Source organism: Molossus molossus, unplaced genomic scaffold (assembly GCF_014108415.1).
Source record: "Molossus molossus isolate mMolMol1 unplaced genomic scaffold, mMolMol1.p scaffold_m16_p_7, whole genome shotgun sequence".
In the NCBI taxonomy this organism is placed as follows: domain Eukaryota; kingdom Metazoa; phylum Chordata; class Mammalia; order Chiroptera; family Molossidae; genus Molossus; species Molossus molossus.
In genome coordinates, this window is record NW_023425401.1 from 35,262,536 (window position 1) to 35,283,505 (window position 20,970).

A 20,970-nucleotide genomic window follows, 5' to 3' on the forward strand; every position below is an offset into this window, starting at 1 on the left:
GCCGTTGTGATCTGAGAAGATGCTTGATATGATTTCAATCTTCTTAAACTTGTAGAGACTTAGTTTGTGTCCTAACATGTGGTCTATCTTTGAGAATATCCCATGTGCACTTGAGAAGAATGAGAATTCTGTAGTTTTGGGTGTAATTCTCTGTAGATATCTATTAAATCTATTTGGTCTAGTGCTTCATTTAGAGTCTCTGTTTCCTTGCTAATTTTTTGTATTGTATTGCTGTAGATTTCTATGATTGTATTGCTGTAGATTTCTCCTTTGAAGTCCTCTAGAAGATTTTTAATGCTTCTATATTGGGTGCATATATGTTTATCAGGGTTATATCTTCCTTTTGGATAGACCCTTTCAATATTATGTAGTGACCTTCTTTGTCTCTAGTTATGGCCTTCATTTTGAAATTTATTTTATCAGATATGTATATTGCTACCCTGGCTTTTTTTTTTTCTTTAGTTTTCTTGGAAGATTTTTTTCCATCTCTTCACTTTCAACCTATGTGAGTCTTTTGTTGTGAGATGGGTCTCTTGTAAACAACATATAGATGAGTCATGCTTTCTTATCCAATCAGCTACTCTGTGTCTTTTTATCATAGCATCCAATCCATTTACATTTAAGGTGCTTTTGATATGTACTTATTTATTGCCTTTTTTGTATAGTTTGGTTATATTTTTCTTCCTATTTCTTCTACTAATTACAGCAGTCCTTTTAACATTTCTTGCAGTGCTGGTTTGGTGCTAATGTATGCCCTTAGCCTTTTTTTTTTTTTTTTTTTGTCTGGGAAGCTCTTTATTTGACCTTCTATTTTGAATGACAGCCTTGCTGGGTAGAGAAGTCTTGGATTCAGATCCTTGTTTTTCATGACCTTGATTACTTCATGCCATTCCCTTCTGGCCTGTAGTATTTCTTGTGAGAAGTCAGTGAGAGCCTTATGCGGTTTTCTTTGTAGGTAACCTGTTGCTTATCTCTTGCTGCTTTTAGGATTCTCTCTTTGTCTTTAATTTTTGGCATTTTAATTACTACGTGTCTTGGTGTGGGCCTGTTTGGGTTCTTCTTACTTGCGGCTCTCTGTGCTTCTTGAACTTGAATGCCTTCTTCCTTCACCAAATTAGGGAAGTTTTCTGTCACTATTTCTTTGAATATATTCTCTAACCCTTGCTCATTTTCTTCTTCTTTGGGGACTCCTATGATGCGAATATTATTACGTTTCCAGTTGTTCCACAGTTCTCTTAAGCTGTCTTCCTGCTTTTTAATTTTTTTTTTCCTTTTGGTTTTCTGATTGGTTGATTTTTTTCTACCCTGTCTTCTAATTCACTGATCCGGTCCTCAGCTTCCTCTACTCTGCTGTTTAGGCCTTCCAATGTGTTCTTTATTTTTGATATGTCATTCTTCATTTCTTCTTGGTGGTTTTTAATTTCCAACTGGTTGATTTTCAACTTTTCTATGTCCTTACTCATGCTGTTGAGCTTCCTCAAGATCATGTCTCTGAATTCTAGCTCTGTTAACTTGCTTAACTGTTCCACATTTATCTCATCTTCAGTGGATGTCTCTTGTTCTTTCATTTGGCTTTTGTTTCTGTGTTTCACCATTTTGGCTATCACAGTGGGTTTTGGAGCCTGCCAAATTTTCCCTGTTGGTGTTGGTGTTCTGCTCTTTGTGGCTTTCTCTCCTGGGTTTGGATGAGCGAGGGAGGACCCACATTAAACACCACTGTCAAGTCTTACTTTCCTGGTTAGAATTGCAAACCCAGGAAAGGTTTGGTTTCCTCTAGCTTTTTGCCTGGATGCTAGTTACTTGAAGAGCCTTGGTGTCTCAGTTGAATGAAAAACTCCCTCAGGTGTTCAGCATAAGGGCATTTGCTGAGGGTGGGGCAGATTCTGGTTGTTAATGAGCCTTAATTTGCATTTCAGTGTCCCACAGGGTGTTGTTGAATCTCCGAGGGAGGGGCCACCACCTCTCCCCAGAGCCCTTGGAAGGAGTAAGATGGCCACCATTCTTTGTGGTTGCAACTCAGCAAAAGATCTGAGCACCCTCCAAATCCCGAGTGTTCCCACACAGTTCCTGTCCAGTCTGCCCTGCCTCTGCCAGAGCTCAAGGTGAGTGGTTGTAGCTATTTTAGTGTCTGTCCTGGCTCTGTGCTGTGGAGCCACTTGGGAGTTTAACCCCGACAGTGCTACTCACAGCTAAGGCCACTGCTGACTGTGGGCTCCCAGCCCCACTAGCACCTCCACATTCCTACCAGAATTGAGTCAGTGTCCCTGGTTATATGGTCCTTGCAAGATGCTTTTCTGTTGCTTTTTCCTGATGATTTGTCTTTATTTTAGTTGTAATTCCAGTTTGGTCTGGGAGATAGTCTGTGTAACTTCCATTCACTCTGCCATCATTTTGGAATCTCTCATTGTTACTAACTTTTTAAGGAGTTGTGAGTGGGCTTGGCATTTCATGAAACATGGAGATCTGGGAATTGCTGATAGAGATAACATTATTTCATCTAGAAATCCAACTGGAAGTGACCTTTGTGAACTAGATTCACAGAACAATGAGACCTAAGAATTCATCAAGGCAGAGTGACCAACCATTCCAAACTAACTGTTTATATAATAAGGTACTTGTTAAAAGTACAGATTCCCATGACCTTCCCCCTGAAGATTCTGATTTAGGGAGACTGTGCTGGTACCTGGGAATCTGTGTTATTGAAAAGGGTGCAGGGAAATTCTGCTTTGTGAGATATCTGAGATTTTCCTGCCTATGTCTTCTAGGATTTTTATGGTTTCACAACTTACATTGAAGTCTTCTATCCATTTTGAGTTTATTCTTCTGTATGGTGTAAGTTGGTGGTCTAGTTTCATTGTTTTGCATGTAGCTGTCCAATTTCCCCAACACCATTTATTGAAGAGACTGTCTTTACTCCATTGTATGCTCTTGCCTCCCTTGTCAAATATTAATTGAGCATAATGGTTTGGTTGATTTCTGCGTTCCATTGATCAATATGCTTGTTCTTGTGCCAGTATCAGGCAGTTTGGATTACAGTGGCTTTGTAATATAACCTGAAATCTAGTCCCTTCAACTTTGTTCTTCTTTTTCAAGATTACTGTGGCTATTTGGGATCTGTTTTGGTTCCATATACATTTTTGGAGTATTTGTTCTAGATCTGTGAAATACACTGTTGGTATTTTAATATGGATTGCATTGAATCTATAGATTGCTTTGGATAGTAAGGACATTTTAATGATGTTAATTCTTCTAATCCATGAACATGGGATATGCTTCCACTTGTTTATATATTCCCTTCTTTCTTTCTTTGTTTTTCCTCACCCGAGGACATTTTTTGTTCAGGTACAGTGGGAGGAAGAGAGAGGAAGAGAGAGAGAGAGAGAGAGAGAGAGAGAGAGAGAGACAGAAACATCGATGTGAAAGGGACACATCGAGTGGTTGCCACCCGCACAACCGACCAGGGCCGGGGACAAACTGCAACCAAGGTATATGCCCTTAGCGGGAACCGAACCCAGGTCTCTCGGGACCGCAGGCTGATGCTCTAACCGCTGAGCCAAACCGGCCAGGGCCCCTTATTTCTTTCTTTAATGTCCTATAGTTTTATGAGAACGGGTTTTTTTTTACCTCCTTGGTTAAGTTTATTCCTAGGTATCTCAAGCTTTTTGTTGCAGTGATAAATGGGATTGTTTTGTTTATTTGTTTCCTTTTTTTGGTTTCTTTTTCTGAGAGATCATTATTGGTGTATAAAAATGCCATTGATCTTTGTATGTTAATTTTGTATCCTGATACTTCATTGAATTTATTATTAGCAAAATTTCAGACATCTTATGTAGTGGAATTTTTACCAATACGTTGCCTAGGGCAAGAGAAACAAACAAAAAAATGGACGAATGGGACAATATCAAACTGAAAAGCCTCGGCACAGCAATGAAAATCAACATCAAAATAAAAAGGGAACCCTGGCTGATTTTGCTCAGTGGTTAGAGTGTCAGCCTGTGGTCCAGAGAGACCCGGGTTTGATTTCCACTGGGGGGCGCGTGCCTCAGTTGCTATTTGTTCCTGGCCCCGGTTGGGGTTGTGTGGGTGGCGACCACTCGATGTGTGTCTCTCATGTAGATGTTTCTCTCTCTCTCTTCCTCCCTCTCTTGCTCCCACTCTATCTGAAGATGAATACAAAGAAAAAAAGAAAAAATGGAACTCACAGTATGGGAGAACATATTTGCTAGTAATACATCTGATAAGGGGTTAATTTCCAAAATATATAAACTGCTCATACAACTCAACAAAAGAAAGATAATACAATTAAAAAATGGGCAAAGGACCTGAATAGATACTTCTCTAAAGAGGACATACAAATGGCCAAGAGACATAAAAAAAAATGCCGAGTGTCACTAATCATTAGAGAGATGCAAATTAAAACAACAATGAGATACCACCTCACACCTGCCAGATTGGCCACCATCAACAAATCCTCAAACAACAAGTGTTGGCGAGGGTGTGGAGATGAGGGAGCCCTAGTACACTGCTGGTGGGAATGCAGACTGATGAGCCACTATGGAAAACAATATGGAGTTTCTTAAAAAATTTAAAAATGGAACTGCCATTTGATCCAGTGATCCCACCTCTAGGAATATATCCTAAGAATCCTGAAACACCAATCAGAAAGAATATATGTATTCCTATGTTCATAGCAGCACTATTTACAATAACTAAGATCTGGCAACAGCCCAAGTGTCCATTAGTAGATGAATGGATAAAAAGCTGTGGTACATATACCCAATGGAGTACTATGCAGCTCTTACCCTTTGAGACAACATGGGACCTGGAGAGTTTTACGCTAAGTGAATAAGCCAGTCAGAAAAGGATAATGATCAGATATGATCTCACTTATATGTGGAATCCAGTGAACAAAATAACTGACAAAATAGAACCAGAGTCATGGAAGCAGGGAACAGACCAACGAACCTCAGAGGGAAGGGTGTGGTCGGGGGTGGGGGCTGGAGGGGGGAGATAAACCAGAGACCTTACATGCATATATGCATAACCAATGGACTCAGACAATAGTGTGGTGAAGATTGGGGCGGGGGGCAGGAGTGGGGAGTAGAGGGCCATTGGAGAAAAAAGGAGGGGCATCTGTAATACATTCAACAACAAAGTCAAAGAGTGCAGGGAGATTTTATCATCAGAATTGGAAACATTGCTCTGTAGCATCCTCCAAAATGTAGGTTACAGAGTAGGGGCTCAGTGATGGAATGAATGAATGAAAGAAAGAAACTGTAGTGCGAAAGAAAGAAACTGCCAGACAGGCAGTCTCAGCACCTGATTTTGCGGCATGCTTAGTGTTACAGGGCTCCCAGCCTTGCACAGCTCACTCCCAGTCACGAGAGGAATGACCTTCAGAAGCAGCTGATAGAGGTTAGGTTTTTGAATGTCACATGGAATAATATTCCTCCCCCCTTGTTCTTTGTTGGAATGTCATAGTGACATACACACAAAAAGACTGTGTCCTAAAAAAGGAATGAATGCTAAGTGGTATAAACAGAAAGAAACTTGTGTAAGTCTCCATTAGGCAGAATTCTTTTTTGTGAGTGTTTCCTGCTATAATAGGTCCCACCAGGCACAAACCACCCTCCTTCTTTAACCTGTTCATAAAGGCACAAAGGAGCAGTGGTATTGAGAGCAGTATTCTGATCTCCATGTGGACACTGCAGCTAATAATTTCTGTACTATCCCAAAGCAACCTAGTTCTTCCTGTTCTGAAATTGTATGTCACATTAACTTTGCTATGGTCCCCCGGGGAATCATTTTGTAAGCTCCATGGTGAATAGGGAGGCTCTCCCTCCACACAATTTATAATACCCTGTTACAATAAAAGCCTCAGAGATACAGGGGCTGACGGTATGGACTGGAAGTGAGGGAAGGAAGGTGGAACCTGTGATTTTATTCCACTGTTTGGTCCTCCGGTGGAGCTTGGGCACATGGCAAGTTATGGAACTGGACTAAAAAGATTCAATCATCATTTAATTCAATTTCTATGGCTGCCTGTTATCATTATGGGATGAATTTAGGGCCATCTAATTTTTACTGGGGAGAGGATAGACAACAAAGGACAAAAGGACCTCCAGTGAATTTGTTAAAACTTGTTAATACTCATCTTTGTGACTTACTGGAAGATTTAGTGAGTATTGTTGGGAGAAAAGGCAACAAGGCAGATGAAGGAAGTTTGCAGGATGGTCCAAGAGTGGTTCTTCAACTTTACTGTATATTAGAATCACCTGGGCAAGTTTAAAAAATTCAAGGACCAGGCCTTGCTTTCTACCACTTCAATAAAAGTTTCTGGGGATATGACCCAAGCCTTACTTAAAAACAAACAAACAAAAAAAATCGTAGGTAATTCCAATGCGCAGCTCAATTTAAGAGCTAGTGATTTTCTAGACTGATTGTATATGCTAGATCCTTTCTAGGTATATGTTATCCCCTCTGCCTGGAATGGCCCTTCAGCCCTTCCTTTGATGAAGACCTACTCATCTGTAAAACTTTACAAAGACTGTACTTTCCATTGGCAGAGTTTGTTCAATCATTTACTCAACAGATCTTTCTGAAATGCTTTCCTCTCCATGGCAAGAGCACTCAATGATGACACTCAATACATATTGATCATTTTAATTATTATTTATATAATTTCTCCCTCCACAGACTGAGTTCCTTGAAGCCAGAGATAATGCTTTCCTGAAACTGAGGTGAAATTGAGAAGTAAAGAGAGATTCCTCCTTCTTTCCTTTTATCGTCCCTGGTTCTGTGCAAGGGGATCTTGCCCGGAAATAAATCTCTCTCTCTCTCTCTCTCTCTCTCTCTCTCTCTCTCTCTCTCTCAGCTTTGGATTCAAGTCACTTCCCAAGTGATCAAGCTCGGGAAAGGAAAGGTTCTTAAGCCTCTGAAATTAGTACTTTTTTTTCCTTCAAAACTCATTGTTTTGTTGTACATTAATATAGTGGGTTAATTTGTATTTTAGAGACTTCTTACCTAAACTAAGTCATCTTAGTTTTTTTTTTTTTCCCCTGAATCAGATGCTGAGACAATAATTTGGGGGCAGGCAGTGTATTTTTGAAGTGGTTCCAGGAAACACACTGAGGGAGTAGGGCTGTGAGACAGAGACGGGAGGAAAGTCAGTAGAGAGCGCTTTCAGGAGGGGTGACCATTGCGGGCGTCTGGGACTCAATCCTGCCAGGCACCTTCTAGGAGACTTTGTAGTTCCACAAAGGGGCAAGGAAGCTGGGGCATTTATCCACCATCCTGTGCAGCTCACTGGTGCAAGGTTCATCCTGGAAGAATGAACTCCCCATCACTTCTAGTTTACCCTGGAAGTGGGCAGAGCATGCCCTGCAGCCAGAGAAAGTCCACAGGTAAAGAGACACAGCTGCATGAGGTAGGAACCCATTCGTTCATGAAGGGAACCATCCGCTAATGATACAGGGAGCCAAAGCTGAAGGACTGGATTGAGAGGATATCAGGGGGGCACCAACAGTCTGCTGAGAAGATGTAGTTTTCAGTTTTGAGGAAGCTGGACTTAAGTTTTCTAAAGTTATATCTCACTCTGTTAGGTGCCATGAAAACAGATCTTTAGTGCTTTGGTTTTTTTGTGACTAATTCCTGTGTATCCTCTAAATTCCCATCCCAGAGCCATCCTGCCAGAACTTAATTATTCTTGCAATTCTTTTTTTTTTCAAATCTTTATTGTTGGATGTAAAATGTATTACATATGTTCCACATTTTCCCCCCATTGACCCCCCCTCCCCCCCCCCACCCCCCTCCCACCTTTTCCCACACTATTGTCTGTGTCCATTGGTTATGCATATAAGTTCTTTGGTTTATTTCTTCCCACCCCCCCAACCCCTTTCCCTTTGAGGTTTGTCAGTCTAGCAACCAATTTGTACTTCTTAATCCCTTCACCTTTTTCACCCATTCCCCCAACCCCCCTCCCAACTGGCAACCAACAAAATGTTCTCTGTATCTATGAGAATGTTTCTGTTCTACCTGTTCATTTTGCTTGTAGATTCCATTGTTGATAGATATGTATTCATTGCCATTTTGTTTGTTCATACATTTTATCTTTTTCTTCAAAAAGATCCTTCATCATTTCATATAATAACGGTTTGGTAGTGATGAACTACTTTAACTTTTTTTTGTCTGGGAAAGTTTTTATATGTCTATCGATTCTAAATGACAGCTTTGCAGGATAGAGTCATCTTGGTTGTAGGTTCTTGCTTTTCACACTCTGAATATTTCTTGCCACTCCCTTCTGGCCTGCAAAGTTTCTTTTGAGAAATCAGCTGACAGCCTAATGGGAACTCCTTTGTAGGTAACTAGCTGCCTTTCTCTTGCTGCTTTTAAGATTCTCTCTCTGTCTTGAACCTTTTGCATTTTGATGATGATGTGTCTTGGTGTGGGCCTCTTGGGGTTCATCTTGTTTGGGACTCTCTGCTTCCTGGACTTGTATGTCTGTTTCCTTCACCAAGTTAGGAAAGTTTTCTGCCATTATTGTTTCAAACAGGTTTTCGATTTCTTGTTCTCTCTCTTCTCCTTCCGGCACCCCCAAGATGCGAATGTTAGCATGCTTGAAGTTGTCCCAGAGGCTCCTTACACTATCCTCATTTCATTTTTTTGGATTCTTTTTTCTTTTTGCTGTTCTGATTGGGCATTTTTTGCTTCCTTATATTCCAAATCGATGGTTTGCTCCTTGGATTTACATACTCTATTATTGAAGCTGTGTAAATTATTCTTTATTTCAGTTAATGCCTCCTTCAATTCTAACTGTGTATCCATGATTTCTAACTGGTCCTTTTTTATGCTCTTGAGGCCCTCCCTAAGTTCACTGAGGTTCTCACTAAGTTCATTGAGCATCCTTATAAGCAGTATTTTGAACTCAGCATCTGTTAGGTTGCTTATCTCCCTTTCGCTTAGTTCTTTTATTGGGGTTTTGTTCTGTTCTTTCATTTGGGACCTGTTTCTTTGTCTCCTCATTTTGGCTGCCTCCCTGTGTTTGTTTCAGTGTATTAGTTAATGAGAGGTATGGGGCTCGCTGAGACCCGGTGCTGCTCGTTTGAAAGAATTTAGGAAAAACCTGAAGCAGGATCCAAGACTGGCCAATCCTATGGTTAAGCAAGTGGCAACAGCTTGGGTGGGCCTGAAAGTTGGGTGGGGCGGGGCCTCAGGGAGTCACCAGGGCGGGGCTACCAGTGTGAGCCAGGTTGCTGGAGTCCCAGATATGGGGCTGTCTGCCGCCCGCGGGAAGGGCTCACCAAAGGAACAAAGGCCTCTTACAACACGTTTGTCCCTGAGAAAGCCTCCTCTCCAGCCCTCGCTCCAGTGCCAAACAGCTCAGTTCTTCCCTGTATGTCTCTGGCGCCCCTTGAGCTGCCTCCCCTCCAAGCTTAGAGGGAGAGAGTCTGATAAATCCGTGCGCGGGCCCTTTAAGGAGCTGCCTGGGGCTCCAGCCGCTTCAGCTTCCCTGAGCCTCAGTTTCCGCTGGTTTTTCCAGCCAGAAGTTATGGGGACTTCTCTTCCTGGCACTGGAACCCTGAGCGGGGCACCAGTCTGGATGTGGCTGCTGATTTAATTCCGTAGTTGTAGGACTTCCGTTCGGCTTGATTTCAGGGGGTTTGGAATGATGGTTGTTCTGTAGTTTAATTGTAACTTTGATGTGGTTGTGGGAGGACGCGATACCGCGTTTACCTACGCCGCCATCTTGACCGGAAGTCTCTTACAATTCTTTGGCAGCTGTTCTTGCATGACCCTTATCATTGTCTCCTGGTGGTGTATTAGGAACATACCTGAATATGCTCTATCCTTCCTGCCCCCAAATCTCCCCATAAGCCATATAAGAACATAGGGATAATTTAGCTCCATCTTTAGCATCCTCACTCCTACCCCAAGGTGCTTATTTTCTAGTAAAGGATGTGTGCCTATGGTGGGGGTGAGGGAGGGTGTTTGCGGTTTTTTTTATTTTTATTTTTTACTTTCCTTTATTGTTCAATGTATTACAGATATCCCCCCCCCCTTTTCCGCCATTTACCCACTCCTCCCCAAACCCACTCCTTCCTGCCTTCCTCACACTATTGTCGGTGTCCATTGGTTATGCATACATACATAAAAGTTCTTTGGTTTATCTCACCCTGCCCTCCCTCCCCACTTCCCTTTGAGGTTCATCAGTATAACAACCAATTTGTACTCTTAATTTCTTCATTTTTTTTCACCCATCCCCCTAGCCCCTGCCCATCTGGCAAGTAACAAAAAGTTTTCTGTATCTCTGAGTCTGTTTCTGTTCTGCTTGCTCATTTTGTTTGTAGATCCAATTGTTGATAGATATGTATTAATTCCATTTTATTGTTCATATTTTTGTTCTTCTCCTTCTAGAAGACCCTTCAACATTTCATGTAATACTGGTTTGGTGGTAATAAACTCCTTTAGCTTTTTTTTTTTTGTCTGGGAAACTCTTGATATGACCATTGATTTTAAATGATAGCTTTGTAGAATAAAGTAATCTTGGTTGTAGGTCATTGCTTTTCATCACCTTGAGTATCTCTTGCCACTCCTTTCTGGCCTGCAAAGTTTCTTTTGAGAAATCAGCTGACAGTCTTATGGGAGTGCCTTTGTAGGTAATTAACTGCTTTTCTCTTGCTGCTTTTAAGATTCTTTCTTTGTATTTAACCGTTGGCATTTTGATGATGATGTGTCTTGGTGTGGACTTCTTTGGATTCATCTTGCTCGGGACTTTCTGTGCTTTCTGAACTTGTATGTCTGTTTCCTTCACCAAGTTAGGGAAGTTTTCTGTCATTATTGTTTCAAATCAGTTTTCAATTTTTTGCTCTCTCTCTTCTCCTTCTGCCACCTCTATGATGTGAATGTTGGCATGCCTGAAGTTGTCCTAGAGGCTCCTTACACTATTGTCATTTTTTTGGATTCTTTTTTCTTTTTGCTGTTCTGATTGGGTGTTTTTTGCTTCCCTTTATTTCAAATCAATGGTTTGCTTCTTGGCTTTACCTACTCTACTATTGATTCCCTATAAATTATTCTTTTTTTTTTTTTTTTTTATCCTCACCCGAGGACATTTTTCCATTTTTTGTTCAGGTAGAGTGGGAGAGAGAGAGAGGAACAGAGAGAGAGAGAGAAACATCGATGTGAAAGGAACACATCGAGTGGCTGCCACCCGCACAACCGACCAGGGCCGGGGACAAACTGCAACCGAGGTACATGCCCTTAGCGGGAACCGAACCCGGGTCTCTCAGGACCGCAGGCCAATGCTCTAACCGCTGAGCCAAACTGGCCAGGGCCCTATAAATTATTCTTTATTTTAGTTAGTGCATACTTCATTTCTGATTGGTCCTTTTTTATGTTGTTGATGTTCTCACTGAGTTCCTTGGAGGTCTCACTAAGTTTCCTGAATGTCTCACCAAGTTCCTTGAGCAACCTTATAACCAGTGTTTTGAACTCTGCATCTGATTAATTGCTTATCTCCATTTTGTTTAATTCTTTTCCTGGAGTTTTGTTCTTTTATTTGGGACATGTTTCTTTGTCTCCTCATTTTGGCTGCTTCCCTGTGATTGTTTCTTTGTATTAGGTAAAGTTGCTATGTTTCCTAGGCTTTGTAGGGTGGCCTATTGTTGTAGGTGTCCTGTAGGATCCAGTGTCACAGTCTCCCTGATCACCTCAGCCAGGCCCTCCAGGTGCACCCCTCATGTGGACTATATACCCTTCTGTTGTAATTTAGTCTTGATTGCTGTTGGCACATGAATGGGAGAAATTTATTCAGGTTGATCAGCTGTAAGGACTGCCTGTGCCCACTGACCACTTGCCTCTGACTACCTTGGAGGATCAGTTGTGTAGGGGCCCACCACACAGAGCAAGACTTACTTCATCAGGGCTCTGGTACCTACTGAGTCTGCTCATTGAGTGTGTCACTTGTGGAGGTGGTTGGGTGGTGGTGTATTGATGTGGTCTGAAGCTGTCCAGTGGGTGTGCTGGCTCTGGGGTAAGGTCAGCCACTGCCTGTGTTCTATCCAGGGCCACTGGTATAAGCTACAAAGTGAACTGCAGATGGCTGCTTTTTGTGCTGAGCTTGGCGGTGACCAGGAAAAGCCAAGTCGTGAACCAAGGCTAGTTTCTTTTAGTGCCAGGCCTGGGGCCACTTAATGAGAGATATGGGGCTTGCTGAGACCAGATGCTGCTTATTTGAGAGATTTTAGGAAACTCTGAACCTGGATCCAAGACAGGCCAATCCAATGGTAAAGCCTTTGGAGACAGCTTGAGTGGGCCTGAAAGCTGGTTGGGGCGGGACAAACAGTGTGAGCCAGGTTGCTGGAGTCCTGGATATGGCAGCTGTCTCCTGCCCCTTGGAAGGGCTCACCGAAGGAACAACGGCCTCCACCACACGTCTGTCCAGGAGAAAGCCACCTCTTCTGCCCTTGTCCTGAGGCCAAACAGCCCATTTCTTCCCTGTATGTCTCTGGCACCCCTCAAGCTGCCTCCCCTCCGAACTTAGCCAGAGCAAGTCTGAGTAAGTTCATGTGTGGGGCCTTTAAGAGGAGCTGCCTGACTCGGTGGGACCGGGGAACGCGGTGGAGAGTTAACGCTACCGCCTCCCTCCCTGCCGTGCACGGCCTTGGAAACTCTGCAGCCAGCTAGGCTAGGCTCTCCGCTGGAGCCGCACAGACTCGCAGCCGGCTAGGCTAGGCTCTCTGCTGAAGCCGCACAGACTCGCAGACCCCAGGCAACTCGGTGGGACCGGGGAACGCGGTGGAGAGTTAACTCTACCGCCTCCCTCCCTGCCGTGCACGGCCTTGGAAACTCTGCAGCCGGCTAGGCTAGGCTCTCCGCTGGAGCCGCACAGACTCCTGGCCCCCAAGGAACTGGGCGGGACCAGGAAACTCGGAGGGACCGGGGAACTAGGCGGAAAATTAATTCTACTGCCTCCCCTCCTGCCGTGCAAGGCCCTGTAGCCGCTGAAGCCGCACAGACTCCTGGCCCCCAGGCAACTCGGTGGGACCGGGGAACGCGGCGGAAAATTAAGTCTACCGCCTCCCTCCCCGCCGTGCACGGCCTGGAAACCCTGTAGCCGGCTAGGCTAGGCTCTCCGCTGAAGCCACACAGACTCCTGGCCCCCAGGCAACTCGGTGGGACCTGCGAACGTGGCGGAAAATTAATTCTACCGCCTCCCTCCCCGCCGTGCACGGCCCTGGAAACTTTGCAGCCGCTGAAGCCCCACAGACTCACGGCCCCCAGGGAACTGGGCGGGACCAGGGAACTTGGCTGGAAATTATTCCCACCACCTCCCTTGCCACCCTGCATGGGCCCTCCTAACGCTATAGCCTGCTAAACTCTCCGCTGGAGCCACACAGACTCCCGGAGAACAGGGGACTTGGCGGGATTAAAGTGGGTCCTCCCTGGTGCATCCAAACCCAGGAGAGGGAGCCACAAACAGCAAAACACGAACACCCACTGGGAAAACTTGGCAGACTCCAAAGCCCACTGTGATAACCAAAATGGTGAGAAACAGAAACAAAAGCCAAATGAAAGATGAAGAGACCTCTACAGAAGATGAAATAAATGAGGTGCAGTTAAGCAAGTTAACAGAACTAGAATTTAGAGCCATGATGTTGCGGAAGCTCAACAGCATGTGTAAGGACATGAGCAACATGAGTAAAGACATAGAAATGTTGAAAATAAACCATCTGGAAATGAAAAACCAACAGGAAGAAATGAAGAATGACATATCAGAAATGAAAAACACACTGGAAGGTCTAAAAAGCAGAGTAGGGGAAGCTGAGGACCGGATCAGTGAATTAGAAGACAGGCTAGAAGAAATCAACCAATCAGAAAATCAAAAGGAAAAAAAGATTAAGAAACAAGAAGAGAGCTTAAGAGAATTGTGGGACAACTGGAAACGTAATAATATTCGTATCATAGGAGTCCCTGAAGAAGAAGAAAGTAAGCGAGGGCTAGAGAATATATTCAAAGAAATAGTGACAGAAAACTTCCCTAATTTGGTGAAGGAAGAAGGCATTCAAGTTCAAGAAGCTCAGAGAGCCCCAAGTAAGAAGAACCCAAACAGGCCCACACCAAGACACATAGTAATCAAACTGCCAAAAATTCAAGACAAAGAGAGAATCCTAAAAGCAGCAAGAGATAAGCAACAGGTTACCTACAAAGGAACCCCCATAAGGCTCTCAGCTGACTTCTCACAAGAAACATTACAGGCTCGAAGGGAATGGCATGAAGTAATCAAGGTCATGAAAAACAAGGATCTGAATCCAAGACTACTCTACCCAGCAAGGCTATCGTTCAAAATAGAAGGTCAAATAAAGAGCTTCCCAGACAAAATAAGGCTAAGGGAGTACATTAGCACCAAACCAGCACTGCAAGAAATGTTAAAAGGACTGCTGTAATTACCAGGAGAAATGGGAAGAAAAATAGAACCACACTAAACAAAAATGGCAATAAATAAGTACATATCAATAACCACCTTAAATGTAAATGGACTGAATGCTCCCATAAAAAGACACAGAGTAGCTGATTGGATAAGAAAGCAAGACTCATCTATATGCTGTTTACAAGAAACCCACCTCACAACAAAAGACTCACACAGATTGAAAGTGAAGGGATGGAAAAAAATCTTTCAAGCAAATGGAAAAGAAAAAAAAGCTGGGGTAGCAATACTGATATCTGATAAAATAGACTTCAGATTGAAGGCCATAACTAGAGACAAAGAAGCCCACTACATAATATTGAAAGGATCTATCCAACAGGAAGATATAACATTGATAAACATATATGCACCCAATATAGGAGCACCAAAATATATTAAAAATCTTCTGGAGGACTTCAAAGGAGAAATCGATAGCAATACAATCATAACAGGGGACTTCAACACCCCGCTCACATCACTGGATAGATCCTCTAGACAAAAAATTAGCAAGGAAACAGAGACTCTAAATGAAGCACTAGACCAAATGGATTTAATAGATATCTACAGAGAACTACACCCCAAAACTACAGAATTCACATTCTTCTCAAGTGCACATGGAACATTCTCAAAGATAGACCACATGTTAGGGCACAAACTAAGTCTCTACAAGTTCAAGAAGATTGAAATTATAACAAGCATCTTCTCAGACCACAATGGTATGAAACTAGAAATCAATTGCAAGAAGAACATACAAAGACATTTTAACACATGGAAGCTAAATAGAATGTTATTAAACAATGAATGGGTCACCGAGGAAATCAAGGAAGAAATCAAAAACTTCCTGGAAACCAATGAAAATGAGGACACAACAATACAAAATCTATGGGATGCAGCAAAAGCAGTTCTGAGAGGGAAGTTTATAGCACTACAGGCCTACCTCAAAAAAGAAGAAAAATCTCTAATAGACTACCTAACCTCACAACTTAAAGAACTAGAGAGTAAACAAAAAGAAAACCCCAGAGCAAGCAGAAGAAAATAAATAGTAAGGATCAGAGCAGAAATAAACGACATAGAGACCAAAAAAACAATCCAGAGGATCAATAAAACAAAGAGCTGGTTTTTTGAAAAGATAAACAAGATTGATGGACCCTTAGCTAGACTCACCAAGAAACAAAGAGAGAGAACCCAAATACATAAAATCAGAAATGAAACAGGAGAGATAACAACTGACCCTACAGAAATACAAAAGATCGTTAACAACTACTATGAAAAATTATACGGCAACAAATTCGAAAATCTAAGCGAAATGGACAAATTTTTAGAAACACATAGCCTCCCAAAATTGGATCAGATAGAGATTGAAAACTTGAACAGACCAATAACAACAGAGGAAATTGAAGATGTAATCAAGACTCTTCCAGCAAACAAAAGCCCAGGCCCAGATGGCTTCACAGGGGAGTTTTACCGAACATTCAAAGAAGAACTAATACCCATTCTCCTCAAACTATTTCAAAAAATTCAAGAAGAAGGAAGACTGCCAAACTCGTTTTATGAAGCCAGCATAACTCTAATTCCAAAACCAGAAAAAGACTCAACAAAGAAAGAAAACTACAGGCCAATATCCCTGATGAACATTCATGCCAAAATCCTGAACAAAATACTAGCAAATCGAATCCAGCAATACACCAGAAAAATTATCCACCATGACCAGGTGGGATTCATCCCAGGGATGCAAGGCTGGTACAATATTCGCAAATCCATAAATGTGATACACCACATAAATAAATTGAAGAATAAAAACCACATGATCATATCAATAGATGCTGAAAAAGCCTTTGACAAAATCCAGCATCCATTTCTGATAAAAACGCTCACCAGTGTGGGAATTGAGGGATCATACCTAGACATAATAAAGGCCATATATGAAAGACCTACAGCCAACATCATACTCAATGGGCAAAAACTAAAAGCATTTCCCTTAAGAACAGGAACAAGGCAAGGATGCCCACTTTCGCCACTCCTATTTAACATAGTACTGGAAGTCTTAGCCACAGCAATCAGACATGAAGAAAAAATAAAAGGGATCCAAATTGGAAAGGAGGAAGTGAAAGTGTCATTATTTGCAGATGACATGATACTGTACATAGAAAATCCCAAAGACTCCACCAAAAGCTTACTAGACTTAATAAATGAATTTGGCAAAGTAGCAGGATACAAAATTAACGTCAAGAAATCGATGGCATTCTTATACACCAATGATGAACTCACAGAAAGAGAAACTAGGCAAACAATCCCATTTACCATTGCGGCAAAAAAATTAAGATACCTAGGAATAAACTTAACCAAAGAGATAAAGGACCTATTCGCAGAAAACTACAGATCTTTGAAAAATGAAATAGAGCAAGATGTAAAAAAGTGGAAGAACATACCCTGTTCATGGATTGGGAGAATTAACATCATTAAAATGTCCATATTACCCAAAGCAATCTATAGATTCAACGCAATCCCCATCAAAATACCAACGGCATACTTCAAAGAATTAGAACAATTACTTCAAAAGTTCATATGGAACCAAAAAAGGCCTCGAATAGCCACAGCAATCTTGAAAAGGAAGAACAAAGTTGGAGGGATCACAATACCAGATTTCAGGTTATACTACAAAGCCACCATAATCAAAACAGCCTGGTACTGGCACAAGAACAGGTATATAGACTAGTGGAACAGAATAGAGAACCCAGAAATGGACCCTAGGCAATATGCTCAATTAATATTTGACAAAGGTGGCAAGAGCATACAGTGGAGTAAGGACAGCCTCTTTAATAAATGGTGCTGGGAAAATTGGACAGCTACTTGCTGAAAAATGAAACTAGACCATCAACTTACACCCTACACCAAAATAAACTCAAAATGGATAAAAGACTTAAATGTAACCCATGAATCCATAAAAATCCTAGAGGAGACTGTGGGCAACAAAATCTCAGACGTCATACGCAGCAGAATTTTTACTGACACATCACCTAAGGCAATAGAAACAAAGGAGAAAATGAACACATGGGACTACATCAAACTCAAAAGCTTCTGCACAGCGAAAGATACAATCATCAAAACGGAAAGGCTACCCACTGTATGGGAGAGCATAATTGCCAATGATATATCAGATAAGGGGTTAATTTCCAATACATATAGAGTGCTCACACAACTCCACAAAAGGAAGACAAAGAATCCAATTAAAAAACGGGCAGAGGAACTAAATAGACACCTCTCCAAACAGGACATACAAATGGCTAAGAGACATATGAAGAAATGTTCATCATCACTAATCATCAGAGAGATGCAAATCAAAACAACAATGAGGTATCACCTCACACCGGTCAGAATGGCCGCCATCAACAAATCATCAAACAACAAGTGTTGGCGAGGGTGTGGAGAAAAGGGGACTCTAGTACACTGTTGGTGGGAATGCAGACTGGTGCAGCCACTATGGAAAACAATATGGTGTCACCTCAAAAAATTAAAAATTGAACTCCCATTTGACCCAGTGATCCCACTTCTAGGAATATACCCTAAGAAGCCTGAAACACCAATCAGAAAGAATATATGTACCCCCATCTTTGTAGCAGCACTATTTACAATCGCTAAGATCTGGAAACAGCCCAAGTGCCCATCAGTAGACGAATGGATTAAAAAGCTGTGGTACATATACACAATGGAGTACTACGCAGCGGTAAGAAAGAAAGATCTCTTGTCCTTTGAGACTACATGGAGGGACCTGGAAAGTATCATCCTGAGTGAAACAAGCCAAGCAGAGAAAGACAAATTTCATATGATCTCACTGATTTCTGGAATATAATGAACATAACAGTTTGAGGACAATCCCCTAAGGAGTGGGGAGCTGAGAGAGGGATGAACAACAGAATTTATATGCATATAGGCATGAACAGTGGACATGGACAACAATCGGGGGAAGGGGCGGGGAGGGAAGGGGGAGGGGGGAACCACTGGGGGAAAAAAGGAGAATCATTTGTAACAAAAATTAATCAATAAAAAAAAAAAAAAAAAAAAAAAAAAATTCATAGATGAAAAAAAAAATAAGAGGAGCTGCCTGGGGCTCTGGCAGCCGCAGTCTCCCTCAGCCTCAGTTCTCGCTGGTTTTTTTAGCGAGAAGTTATGGGGACTTCTCTTCCTGGCACTGGAACCCTGAGCTGGGCACCTGTTGTGGGATGGGGACCCCTTACTCCTCAGGGAGGACCTTCCCAGTGAGATGTCCTCTTGATTTTTATCCACCACACGTGGGTGTAGGACCAGCCTGTCTGCACCTCCGCCCCTCCTACCAGTCTCCATGTGGCTGCTTCTTTAATTTTGTAGTTGTAGGACTTCCATTCAGCTTGATTTTAGGCAGCTGAATGATGATTGTGTTGTAGTTTACTTGTAATTTTCATGTGGTTGTGGGAGGAAGCAACCACATTTACCTACGCTGCCATCTTGACCGCAAGTCCGAGGGAGGGTGTTTGAACATGGCCATAAGGCCATATGGTGGCTTCCACTGAGGTTCAGCAATGTTCTGGGCAGGTTATAATTACTGGTGGGCAGGACATGTCTGGTCTTTCTGTAAAAGGACTGAAGATCATCCTCGGAGATTATTATAAGGGATGAGGAAGCGAGGGGTGATGGCTTGCTCTAGCAACAAGCCTTAGTCATCAGAGGAGAGGGGCTATTCTGAGAAGGGTGTGGTATCTATGACTCAAATTGTTCTCTAGCCCTGGGTTCCCTTTAGACTGTGTCTCAGTCCTTCAGAGAGTTGGGGTGAAAGCTATAAGTGAAAATAGTTGTTTTGCTAAAACTCTGGAGGTACAAGCAAGATTACTTAGAACCCCGCTGACAGAATGTAATGCAATTGTGTGTGTGTGTGAGAGAGAGAGAGAGAGAGAGAGAGAGAGAGAGAGCACGTGCGCACGCGCTTCTCTTTAACAGTGTCCATGGAGGGATTGTAAAAGGGCAGGAAGAGATAGAAGCCACATGGTATCTGCCAAGTCCTGTTCCTTCACACAGGGGAGATGCCTCCAGGGCTTTACTAGTGTTGCCTGAGCAGTACTTGATTGATGGGTGTGTCCTGATGAGCTGAGAGGAAAGCCATGAAATCTGGGTTATCTGACCAATGCAACCTCATTGGTTCCCATAGGCCTGTGAGGACTAAGTAAACTCTAGCTGTGGGAGAAATATTCTGCTTGATATTCGTAAATTCTTTCATTTCTTCCTGCAACCAAGTTTAGGATAGTTATATACTGCCTAGTCCATAGTAGGTGCTCAATAATTTCCATTGAATGAAATAATTTTACTCACATTTGATAAGCATTGGGAGTGAGCAAGAATCAGAAAAACGATCCATGGCAAATTCCAAATCCCCTGGGGGTGAGGAATCCATTGATTATTTATTGGATATGCTTTATAGAAATAAAAGCATACAATAAGCATATATTATAGATATCTAAATGACTTTGTCACTATGAAAACTTCAGAGAAATCAATTTACTGCTGAAAAATACTTCAACCAATTACTCTTAGTTTAGCATCATTTGCTGCCAGTGTTTCTTGGGCACACTATTTAACACCTCCGAGCCTTGGTTATTCTGTAAAATTGAGATAATATAACCTACCTAGTGATGCTCTTGAGAGTACTGAAGAAGATAATTTATATGAAATGCTTAGTACAGTGCTTGGGATATGGCAAGCATTTTATAATAATGATAAGTTATCTAAAATATAACAATATTACCATTTTCTATGGCTATGCTAATAAGATCCATCTAGGGAATTTCTCTACTTTGTTTTTTGTTTTCTCGTTGCTTTTCTAAGAATACAAATGTAATGTAACCTTCATAACTTAACATTTTTTAAAAGCCTGGGTACCTACTCCTATAAAAAGCTTCAGGAAGTTTAGCTATGTCCTCTGTGTCCAGCGGTTTGTCTTATCTATTTTTGACTCCCTCGAAGAGTATCAGCAGAGTAGTGAGGACTCACTTCCTCTTATATCAACTGGGTTGTCTTTTCTGCTTTTTGGTATCAGCTTTGGTTAATTTGCATCTCTTTCAGCTCAGCCAGCACTGCAAACTAGGGTCTACTGTGTACTTCTCCTAGTATTTCTTGTAAGCTGCTTGAAGAACATCTGCTGGAGCCGTGTGGAAGTGCGGATTTCCTAGAAGACAGAACTATGTTTAGCTTGAAGGTGAGCTGTGTTTTTCCTTCCTGGCAAATGCCTTTTCTTTTGACGAAAGCCAACACTTGAAGCTCATAGTGACAGGTCAGGGTCCTAATTGCTGTACTGTTAGAAATAAGGAGAGATGTTTATTGTTAATCAAGTAAAGAGCAAACCATATTTCATCAGTGTAGTAAGATGATCCCACTCAGTGGGCTGGACTCACAAAACACTTTTTTAGCGAGCCTGGGTAAACCAGTGAAGTGGTAATGATAAGAACAGCATCTGGTCTTTGCGGGAACTCTGTTATGCACAA

At 42.1% G+C, this 20,970-nt stretch overlaps 1 long non-coding RNA gene across 2 annotated transcripts in view; it reads left to right on the plus strand.

Moving 5' to 3' along the window:
- The first annotated feature begins 2,055 nt into the window (after positions 1–2,055).
- LOC118620121 overlaps positions 2,056–20,970 on the plus strand; it is a 52,497-nt gene continuing 33,582 nt past the window's right edge. For both annotated transcript variants that reach the window (XR_004957372.1, XR_004957373.1), the window contains exons 1-2: positions 2,056–2,102; positions 20,552–20,684. This is a non-coding gene — a long non-coding RNA (uncharacterized LOC118620121). The remainder of the gene's footprint in view (positions 2,103–20,551; positions 20,685–20,970) is intronic.